The sequence below is a fragment of the Carya illinoinensis genome, chromosome 10 (genome assembly GCF_018687715.1).
Source record: "Carya illinoinensis cultivar Pawnee chromosome 10, C.illinoinensisPawnee_v1, whole genome shotgun sequence".
Classification (NCBI taxonomy): domain Eukaryota; kingdom Viridiplantae; phylum Streptophyta; class Magnoliopsida; order Fagales; family Juglandaceae; genus Carya; species Carya illinoinensis.
The window spans coordinates 30390408-30401008 of record NC_056761.1 but is presented as its reverse complement, the minus strand read 5'-3'; the positions used below and the strand labels follow the sequence as shown (position 1 = coordinate 30401008).

At 34.2% G+C, this 10601-nt stretch overlaps 1 long non-coding RNA gene across 1 annotated transcript; it reads right to left on the bottom strand.

Annotated features, from left to right (window-relative positions):
* Nucleotides 1-734: 734 nt before the first annotated feature.
* On the bottom strand, nucleotides 735-10213 carry LOC122279654. The gene is made up of 3 exons (XR_006229647.1): nucleotides 9508-10213; nucleotides 1208-1276; nucleotides 735-1093 (listed from the first exon to the last, which is right to left on the bottom strand). It is a non-coding gene; the product is annotated as an uncharacterized LOC122279654 (long non-coding RNA).
* Nucleotides 10214-10601: the final 388 nt, after the last annotated feature.

The following is a 10601-nucleotide window of genomic DNA, read 5'->3' as shown; positions in this document are numbered from 1 at the left end:
TGAGCATGATCTAATATGGCCAACTTGGTGGCATACCTACAAGATTTCCCATAAATTTGGTCGAGTAGCTGTATTAATTTTTTGTGGGTGTATTTACAGCTGTGTTTATAGTCCTTGTTGTCATTGTCTAGTCTATAACGTTAAGTTGACTGATTTATTGTTCTTTAAAAACTTTATTCAGGTACCATTTCTTATGAGAAAGCAGCAAGTTTCGTTATTCATTTGATATTAATTAGTAGAACAGGTCAACATCTTTTTTTGACTGATGATGATGAAGGAAAGCCTCCATTGCTTAAATGCATGATAGAAGATTTTGGTGACTGTTATTTCATGTACATTACTTTGGATCCATTTTTCTTACGTGGATATCGAGAATGATGCCAATAACTCTTGCTATTGGATTTGGGTGCTTTATTTTTGCTCTTGGGTTTGGGTGCTTTATTCTTGCTATTGGGTTGGGGTGTTTTATTTTTGCTCTTGGTCTTGTTTAGGGACTTGCAATAAAGGGTCTTCTTTTTCTGTACACACTTGTATTGTGGACAGGGTGGAGGCAGCAGCAGTGTGCTGTTGTGTTTAGGAACCTCCCTTTTGATGAGATAATGGTGCCCATTGAGAAGAGTTAAGCTAAACATAAATCAAAGTACTTCAGGTTTTAAGACATTATCCATATCCATAACTTTTAAGATCAATCTCAAATAAAATTAAACAACTAAAACATATCATTTCAAGGACAGTACACAAAATGGAAGTAACATCAATAACGCGAATACACAAGGGACATGAAAGGTATCTGCATAATTGTTTTGTTCATCTATTATGATTTCACACCATATCTGGAACTTCTATAACCAAAACATTTGTCACCACAATCTCAGGTCCATTAATAACCAAGTCAATAGTAACAAATCTGGAGCTTCAATAACAAGAGAGTAAGACCAAATCTTAAAGCATTACACCATCATAATTCTGCTGCAATTGTACATCTTATGCCCCTGTCAATTGCATTCCAATATGCATCCCCTGTCTCTTAGCTTTGCTTTTCTTGGTGTGGAAGAAGCACCAGGAACAGCGTATGAAACTGGCATCATCATGCCTGAATGAAATTGAAAGACGGGTAAAAGATTAGATTTAGAAAGTATACTTGCATTCATTTCCATGGGAGCATAAATTAACCCCTGTACCATCAAATACTAAATTAAACAAATACCTGCTTGTGCTGCTGTTGCTGCCACTGCCACTGCCACTTGTGCTTCCACTCATGAGAGTAAGACCAAATCTTTTTTTTTTTTTTTTTGGTGGGGGGGGGGGGGGGGGGGAATGGAAAAGTATAAGACCAAATCTTAAAGAAAATAACTATGAAAGAGAGTAAAAAAAAAAAAAAATCAACCAACTTCAATAACAAGGTTCTTACTGCCAAATCCATAACTCCAGTAACCAACAAGTAAAACCAACAGCATTGTATTAAATCATACCAAGTTAATTATAATCAGTTTTCATGCTTTTCTCTCTGGTTGCATATAAAACCAATGCAATAAAACAGTAAAACCTGATCTCAAACAATGCTCTTTAATTCCGGGCAACAGGCTCCCAAAGGAGCTCACCAGAAGACCATTCCCACATTTTAATCTGATCAAGATTCAAAAGCATCATACTTAAGCATCAGTCTAGTAACTCGACAATGCAATCCAATCTACCGAACTGCCATGAACATCAATGAGGATATAAAATCTGGATAAATGTCTCAACTCTCGAGTATGGACCTCTAAAATGCATTACACATTTATCAGGGGAGGCCGACAATACTGTTTATTCAATACAAAACATCGAAAGAGGTTAATAAGTGAATCGAGCATGTCAAGATAGAACATAGAGCAGCATTTTCGAACAGGGTAGCATGTGCCAGCGTTAGCAGTATGAAGAACATGCTGGAAGCAAATATCATATGAATTGTGAATTGGAATCTTACATATTAAGTAAAATGGTGGCACAATAAAAAATGCAGTGCCAAATCCGAAACACCTAACAATTTCAGAAACCCTCCAGCAGAAAGCAAAAAATCAATTGGATGTACAAGAATCGACCAAGTGAAGTGAGATGAAGCTTTATCTTGTGTGTAAAAAGTAAACCGAAACCTTAATGAAAGTGAAGAACCACCACATGCACAGCCAAAACCAACAAAATCCACATGCACATGATGGAGATCATTATCACTGCATCTAAAAAATCCAAAACTCGAATTCTTTTCCCACCCACAGTGAATTAGGTCTTCATAACCGTTGCAACTGTTTTTCTTCCCCGTCCTTAGAAATGACATAAATCTGGCATGCTTATTTTTAGTATTTTCTCCTAAGTTGTAATTAACAAAGGTCTTGGATCTATTTTCCTTGACTTTCTTCATATTTTTCTTGCAATTCTAAATGATATTGTAAAAAGTATCTAAATTGAAAAGCAAGAGAATATAAACAAGGGAAATTGCTAGTGTAGAGTACTTGGTCACCCGACTTTAGCCTAACTTTTGCTACATTCCCATCCTCATCCACAACCTAAATCACAAAACCAGCTCTCAAGAACAACCTCATCAATTAAGCAAAAATACATACAAACAAACATCATTCTATTTTTTTTAAGGAATTCGGCAATTGAAGATAGAAAACATAGACATAGGAAAACTTACAAAAATGAAAACACTACTTTTGTACAGATAATTCTTTCAACAGATTTTTTTAATTGTCACTTTCGCTTTTAGTGTCCAAGGCCTATATATTTAGAAGAACATTAGATTTAAAAAAAAAAAAAAAAGTAAGAGAGTAACTTCTAGCAATTAGAAAGAAAATTGATAAAGTACCTTATTCCTAGCAATTAGAAACAACTAGAATAAGTTTAACCTATAATAATTAAATGCATACTGCTTACATACCAGCTTGTAAGAGAATGCACCACGCCATTAAATCGTTCTTCACTTTCAACTCCATTACTGTAACTTCCATCGATCTTCAACTAAATGAAGGTTTCCACAAATCCAACGCGGCTTTTAATCTCATCATACGCCAGTTTTGGTACTATGGATGGTTTCCAAAAACCACATTTCCCTTCTCTATTGAGTTCATTGGTTATTCTCTGTTGTGGAGTGGTTATGTGTACCCTCCCATCATTACTACTTGTGCACATATCCAAAATTCTCAAAAGAGATGAATATAGCTCATATATCTTTTTGTCCCAAAAAAAAATAATTCATAAAGTGAGAACAAGAATGAAGTATTGGATACATGATACCTCTAAGCTCATTAGGGTTGTAAAGATACATGTCTATTTTTGTGATAAATCAAGAGAAATTGTTCCCCAGTAATTCTAAGTACCAAATAATTTCGTGTCAAATAGTAATGTGTGGGTAGTTTAAACTGCACATAATCATTATTAGAGACGTCTTGATCTTCTATATTCAATACGCATTCAATAAACATGATTATATGACCTGAAAAAAAAAATTGTAATCAGAGATAGTCAACTAATTCAAAAAAGCCTCTCCAACTCCTTGTTTCAGCTTATTTGAAATTTATTTCCCAAGATGTGTTGAGTACTTAACTTATTTTTTTTTTTTTACTTCCTTTTTTTAACATTTTAGTCATTAAGAAAAGAATACAAACTTTACTAATAGTCACTTTCTTAACCATTAGATAAATAAATAAAATTAAAATAATTAAGTGATAAGTTTGAGAGGCTCCACTAGCATTTTCTATGCAAGAAAACAAACACCACCAAAAGCAAAAACCCAAGAAAAAGAAGGCGGCGGCATTTTGTTACAAAAAAAATCTATACCCACTTTGCCATTTTCTACCAAAAATCCATATTAGAACTTCAAGCGTCATTAGGAATGCATCGCTACTAGTTATGCCTAATAATTCGCACTGCCAAAGAACCACTTTCCAAAATCTAACTATATCCAAAATGGTGAAACTATTATCGTGGCATGAAAAGTTCTTTTAAGTAAAGACAATGATTGAGTCTACATGAAATTTGGCAATAGCCGCCTAGACAACAGATCTCACGTATAAAACAATAATAATTTTAAGGGATTTACTATGCATCAGCCACTATTCATTTTCACACCGCACACTTATAACTTTTTCATAGGGTGTAGGGGTGCTTTTCATAGGGTATATGGGTGCTTTTCATAGGGTATATGAGTATTTTTTATAGGGTATGTGGTGTGGAGTGGCTGATGAGAAGAATTTTTCTAATTTTAAAATGAAGATTTTCACACTTGATAGATGGACAAATTAACACTAATAAATGATGGTACTAAAAATCAAATTTGCAATTTGTTAATTTAATTCTCCGATCTTTGTCATCAATCATTTTACGAAACTTGTTGATCATGGGTTTAAAGAAATTTATCAAGTAAAAAATGTACACGAAACCTATACTTAATTTGTATCAAATAATTTTTTAATTAACAAATTAAGAATTATATATAAACCTTAACTTGGAAAAATTTACTAATTATTAACATGTCGAATAAGATGAGCTCAGACTTCCGATACAAATTTCGAGAATCAACAACAAAGATGAGCTCAGAATCCAGCAAGGCACTTCAAGCATTAGCAAAATTTAACTACATCCAAAATTGTGAAACTATTATACTGACATGAAAATTACTTTAAATAAAAAACAAGGACAAAGGAACCTAATGAGCGAAATAGAATGAAAGAGAAATACCCATAATTTTAGATCAAAAGTTACTTAATATGGCTAAGTCTTCTGATACAGGGGGTTCATAAATTTAAAAGTTGAATAAATGAATCATGGTAGTTCATGTTTGGGCCATGCTTGTACTCTATTGTGAGGATAGGATATTTCACATTAATAAGGCACACGCATAAAGCAAAAATTTTGTATTGCCGAATGGGGCATGTTATTGTTGGGTCAAAAAGTTTTGATAATCGTCACAAAAACTATAATACCTTGATTGTTGGGTCAAAGTATTAAGTCAAGGTTAATCAGAACTGCGATTCTAACCTTAATCCAAATAGAAAACATGACTCTAATCCAAATCCATCTTTTCCCTAATTGCCACCATCTCCCTTAGAAATCGAGTTTGGGGTTAACTTTCTGGGTATTGTTTCCGTTAAGGGTGTGGGTTTGAATTAGAAACGGGTTTGGATTAGAGCCATGTTTTCTATTTGGATTAGGGTTAGAATTGCAATTTTGATCAACCTTGTCGTAATACTTCAACCCAACAATCAAGGTATTACAGTTTCCACAACGATTATCAAAACTTTCTTACCCAACAAAAACACGCCCCATTCGACAATTAGAAATTTCTACTTTAAGCGCGTGCCTCATTAATGTGAAATATCATATCCTCTCAACAGAGTACAAGCATTACCGAAACATGAACTATTACAATTCATTTATTTAACTTTTAAATTTATGAGCTCCTATATTAGAAGACGTAGCCATATTGAGAGACTTTTGATCTTAAATTATGGGTATTTCTCTTTCATTCTTTATTTCGCTCATTAGGTTCCTTTGTCCTTGTTTTTTATTTAAAGTAATTTTCATGCCAGTATAATAGTTTCACAATTTTGGATGTAGTTAAATTTTGCTAATGCTTGAAATGCCTTGCTGAATTCTGAGCTCATCTTTGTTGTTGATTCTCGAAATTTGTATCGGAAGTCTAAGCTCATCTTATTCGACATGTTAATAATTAATAAATTTTTCCAAGATAAGGTTTATATATAATTCTTAATTTGTTAATTAAAAAATTATTTGATACAAATTAAGTATAGGTTTCATGTACATTTTTTACTTGATAAATTTCTTTAAACCCATGATCAACAAGCTTCGTAAAATGATTGATGACAAAGATCGGAGAATTAAATTAACAAATTGCAAATTTGATTTTTAGTACCATCATTTATTAGTGTTAATTTGTCCATCTATCAAGTGTGAAAATCTTTATTTTAAAATTAGAAAAATTCTTCTCATCAGCCACTATTCACCACTCCACACCACACACCCTATAAAAAATACTCATATACCCTATGAAAAGCACCCATATACCCTATGAAAAGCACCCCTACACCCTATGAAAAAGTTATAAGCGTGTGGTGTGAAAATGAATAGTGGCTGATACATAGTAAATCCCTTAAAATTATTGTTGTTTTATACGTGAGATCTGTTGTCTAGGCGGGTATTGCCAAATTTCATGTAGACTCAATCATTGTCTTTACTTAAAAGAACTTTTCATGCCACGATAATAGTTTCGATCATTATGGGTATTTCTCTTTCGTTCTTCAGGAGCCTCTGTCATTGCGTTTAAAAATTTTAAATTATTGTTGTTTAATATGTGAGATCCATTGTCTAGACGGGTATTGCCAAATTTCACGTAGACTCAGTACTTGCGTTTTACTTAAAATACTTTTCATGTCACTAATAATTTCACCATTTTGGATATAGTTAAGTTTTGGAAAGTTGTTCTTTGACTATGCGAACTGTTAGACACAGCTAGTAGCAATGCATTGTTAATGAGGCTTGAAATTCTAGTATGGATTTTTGGTAGAAAATGGTGAAGTGGGTATAGAATTTTTTTGTAACAGAATGTCGTTGCCTTATTTTTCTTGGGTTTTTGCTTTTATTGGTCTGTTTGTTTTCTTGGACAGAAAATGCTAGTGGACCCGCTCAAACTTACTGTTTGATTATTTTAATTTTATTTTATTTTTTTAATTAATGGCTAAAAAACGTGACTATTAGTGAAGTTTGTATTTTTTTTTTTTTTTTCTGAATGACTAAAGATGTTAAAAAAAATGTTGAAAAAATAGAAGTAAAAAAAAAAAAAATTAAGTGCCCAACAGAAGGCCGAGTAGCATTTTCCTATTAGTAATATTCTTTTACCTATAAAAAATAAAAAATAAGTATGATCAAAAGCAAACTTATCAACAAAATAAAAAAGGATTAGAACATGGTAGAATAATATATAAAAGTGACCAATTGTAGTTGGTGTGTTACTTGGGCACATGCCTTTTGCAAAAAGTAGTGCATGTGCTTCTGCCCAAAAATGCAAAACAATGGTTAATGCACATCTTGGGAAATAAGATGATGTCGAATAAACTGAAACAAGGAGTTAAACGTTTTTAGAATTAGTTAATACCTCTGATATACAATAATTTTTTTTTTAATTTCAGGTCATATAATCATGTTTACTGAATGCGTATTGAATACAGAAGATCAAGACATCCCTAATAATGATCATGTGTAGTTTAAACCACCCACACATCACTACTTGATACGAAATCATTTGGTACCTAGAATGACTGGAAAACAAATTTACTCTGAATTTATCACAGAAATAGACATGTATCTTTACAATCATAATGAGCTCAGAGGTATGTATCCAATACTTCATTCTTGTTCACACTTTATGATTTTTTTTTTTTTTTTGGGACAAAAAGATATAATACTAATTGATTTTCATTTCTTTCGAGAATTTTAGATATGTGCACAAGTAATAGGATGGGAGGGAACACATAATCACTCCACAATAGAAAATAACCAATAGACTCAATAGAAAAGGAAAATGTGGTTCTTGAAAACCATTCATACCACCAAAACCGGTGAATTATGAGAATAAAATCCACGTTGGGTTTGTGGAAACCTTCTTCATTTGGTTGAAAACCGATGGAGGTTATAGTGATGGTTGGATGATGGAGGAGTTGAAAGGTGAAGGACTCCAATTTAATGGCGAGTTGCATTCTCTTTCAAGCTGGTATGCAAGCATTATGCATTTAATTACTATAAGTTATTTGTCTAAAACTTATTCTATTTATTGCTAATTGCTAGGAAAAATGTACTTTATCAATTTCTTTCTAATTGCTAGGAATTATTTCTTTAGTTCTTTTTTTTTATTTAATGTTCTTCTAAATATACAAGCTCTAAACACTCAAAAGCGAAAGCGACAATAAAAAAAATTAAAAAATAATAAAAAATCTGTTGAAAAAATTATCTGTCTAAAAGTGGTGTTTTCATTACTGTAAGTTTTCCTATGTCTATGTTTTCTATCTTCAATTGCCAAATTCCTTGGAAAAAAATATAATGATGTTGGTTTGTATGTCTTTTCGCTTAATTGATAAGGTTGTTCTTGAGACCTAGTTTATGATTTAGACTATGGATGGGGGTGGGAATGCAGCAAAAGTTGGGCTCAAGTCGGGTGAGCAGGTGCTCTACATGACTAGCAATTTCCCTTGTTTATATTATCTTGCTTTTCATTTTATATACTTTTTACAATATCATTGAGAATTGCAAGAAAAATATAAATATGAAGAAAGTTAAGGAAAATAGATCCAAGAGCTTTGTTAATTACATGGTATTAGTAGTTTAGGAGAAGATACTAAAAATAAGCATGTCAGATTTATGTCATGCCTAAGGATGGGAAAGTAAAACAGTTGCAACGGTTATGAAGACCTAATTCACTGTGGGTGGGAAAAGAATTCGAGTTTTAGATCTTTAGATGCAATGATAATGATCTCACTCATGTGCATGTGGTGGTTCTTCACTTTAGTCAAGGTTTTGGTTTACTTTTAATTGCACACAAGATGAAGCTTCATCTCGTATCTTGTATCCATGAAGATTCTCAAATAGATATTTGGCCGATTACCAAATGTATTCGCATCATTGATTTTACTTCCATTTTGTGTACTGTCCTTGATGATATATTAACACATCTCTCATTTGCTCATAATGGCTTAAATGATTTAAAACTTAGATAAACTACCAAAGTAGAACGATTGAAGGTCCATATGAATAACCTCTTGCCCAAAATGTTTGGCATTGTCACTGCCCAAACCGAAAACCCATAGAGGTCCACCATACCAACCACTAGCAGGTTGGTTTGGTTGTATTATATACAAAGAGCCAACTTATTTTCAAAATGATTACTAACAAAAGAAAGAGCAAATAATTTTAACTCTTACAAATAGATAGCAATCATAAATAAATAAGTTACAAACCAAGATCCTACCAGAATCTCAGAATTACATGCTGTATATAAATTTAAGAGCGAAACAAAACCCTAAACTAACAAGCAAAAAATTCCAACTTCCTCACGAAAACTGACAGTTAAATTTCAGGCAAAATTCTTTAAATTTTTTAATGCATTTTCTAAATTATCTATTTGGTTCAGAAAATAAATACGAAAACCAAATCATGGATTGCAAAGTCAAAGTTGAAATTCCCTTTCCAAATGAACATAATCAAAGAAAAATAGAAACAGTAGCAACTTGGAAAAAAAATTAAAATTCACCGGAAAGACTCCAAAATAAGCAGAAACATAGCAAAATCCATCAATTTTGACAAAATAACTCAAACAAATTTCAAAACTAATGCAAATAGAAAATTGAAAAATAGCATAAAAATCATTAAGCTACCATCAAACACAATTTCAAAATAGAATCCCGTGAAATTCCAGGTTTGAAATGATCAAGATAACAATAAATATGATAGGAGGCTAACCTGCCGAAGATTCCATGAACCATGGCAACAAGATGATCAATGGACAAAGAATGAGAGTCCTTGCAGCTCCAAATGTCAGGGCTTCCATTAACCGATTCGGAGGAGCATACCCCCTTCTCCACTGTACCATTTTCCATAGTAAATCTACCTCTCAACTAAGCTGAGCTAAAGTAGATTGATCGAGATGACTTGGGAAATGTAAGCAAGTCAAGGGTACAATGAGGAGGAGATCAGTGTCGTTTAGGGGCAGGTCGAGATTCAGGGAAGCTTTCAGAAGAGAAAGTGTGAGAAAGCAAAGAGAAAGAAAATTGGCTGTGAAAGGTGGTTGGGACTGAACAGAGAGAGTGTGTCCTTGGGGCAAAGCAAACCGTAGGAAGGGGGAGCCTAGTGACTAGGAAGGGGAGGGGAAACCATCCTAGATTCCTAGTGACTGGGAATGGGAGGAGGAACCACCATACCGACGGAGAAGGGCTACCGTAGCAACTGATAGAGAAGGTGAAGGGGAAAGGGAAGGGGGAAGGGAGTGGGGGAACCCTAGTGACAGGCGGGGTGAAAGGCAGGGGTGGGTGCCGGGGAACCGCCACTCACCACCCCGCGTCCACTGCACCGCCCATGAGCAGAAAACCCAAAGTGCAGGGGTGGTCTAGGCCCAGGCCCACCACCCCGCACCCCGAACCTGGGCTTTAAGCTTAGCCATTAAACCTAACCCCCCCCCCCCCCCCCCCCCCCCCCCCCCTCTTCCCCCACGCGCCCTGCCGTGCCCCATAATCTCGATGATAGTAATCTGTTGTAAGGGATGCTTAATTGTGCTGTGAGTGTTGTAATGTAAATGGGATTCGGTGGATTTATGAATGGAAGCTGCAGAAATTAAAATGAGAAACACAAGGATGCTGTTTGTTGAAAGGCTTCAAAGAGCCACAAGTTTATTGATAAAGGAATTCTTCGAGGGTTTCCCAAACCTCCATACAAGATTCAACGTAAGCAAATTCCAGATAATGCCCGACCTCTTTTTTTCCTCCCACTATATTCAATTCCTTCCATAACAGACCCTCCCCCTAACAAACTCCAGTTTTGCTAACTTCACTCATGCAAAA